At 38.2% G+C, this 1,004-nt stretch overlaps 1 long non-coding RNA gene across 2 annotated transcripts in view; it reads left to right on the top strand.

Annotated features, from left to right (window-relative positions):
- The window catches only part of LOC106471461, a 19,465-nt gene that overhangs the window by 10,557 nt on the left and 7,904 nt on the right, over positions 1-1,004 (top strand). The window contains exon 4 of one of the 2 annotated variants that reach the window (XR_002613259.1): positions 184-223. The exons of the other annotated variant lie outside the window; for it this stretch is intronic. This is a non-coding gene — a long non-coding RNA (uncharacterized LOC106471461). Of the gene's footprint in view, positions 1-183; positions 224-1,004 lie in introns of those variants that run through there. 2 annotated transcript variants of the gene reach the window in all.

Genomic DNA, 1,004 nt, shown 5'->3' with positions numbered 1-1,004 from the left:
CTCTATACAAGTCTTTATTATCCGTCTCTATATAAGTCTTTATTATCCGTCTCTATACAAGTCTTTATTATCCGTCTCTATATAAGTCTTTATTATCAATCTCTATACAAGTCTTTATTATCCGTCTCTATATGTCTTTATTATCCGCCTCTATATGTTTTTATTATCCGTCTCTATGTATAGGTTGCCCCTCAGTGGCACAACGGTATGTGTACGAACTTGTACTGCTAGAAACCGGGTTTCGATACCTCTGGTGGGCAGAGCACAGATAGCCATTTGTGTATCTTTGTGCTTAATAATAAACAACAACAACTATATATGTCTTTATTTATTTTGTTGCAATCTTAATTAAAATATGTGTTTTAAACAATCAGTTTTGCAATATGATTGAAACGTACGTGAAAGAGGTTGTTATCAGAAGCGTCATTTCACAAAAGGCTTGGGGGAAGGACTAGCGTGGGCCCCTGGTTTAGCTGGGGCTGGGGGTGGGGGCTTACGCTAAGGCGTAACGTACGTATGTGTTCACCCGGCCTGACTAGAAATGTCTCAAAGTAAGTACCGTTTAAGACTCCCTTCCCGAATGACATCTCTGGTTGTTATACTGCGCAAGAGACCCAAACTCAGCATATTTTGTTTCCTGTAACAGCTGTGATGTCATTCAATGTGCGTATTGCTTGAACATTTGTCATGTTGCAGATATGTCTTCAGACAAAAGTCATCAGGAATACAGATATGTCTTCAGACAAAAGTCATCAGGAATACAGATATGTCTTCAGACAAGTCATCAGGAATACAGATACCTCTTCAAGACAAAAGTCATTAGGAATACAGACACCTCTTCAAGACAAAAATCACCAGGAATACAGATATCTCTTCAAGACAAAAGTCATTAGGAATACAGACACCTCTTCAAGACAAAAATCATCAGGAATACAGATATCTCTTCAAGACAAAAGTCATCAGGAATACAGACACCTCTTCAAGACAAAAATCATCAGGAATAC

Source organism: Limulus polyphemus, unplaced genomic scaffold (genome assembly GCF_000517525.1).
Source record: "Limulus polyphemus unplaced genomic scaffold, Limulus_polyphemus-2.1.2 Scaffold4636, whole genome shotgun sequence".
In the NCBI taxonomy this organism is placed as follows: Eukaryota; Metazoa; Arthropoda; class Merostomata; order Xiphosura; family Limulidae; genus Limulus; species Limulus polyphemus.
Note: the sequence above shows the minus strand (reverse complement) of the source record. Positions and strands in the feature narration are given on the sequence as shown.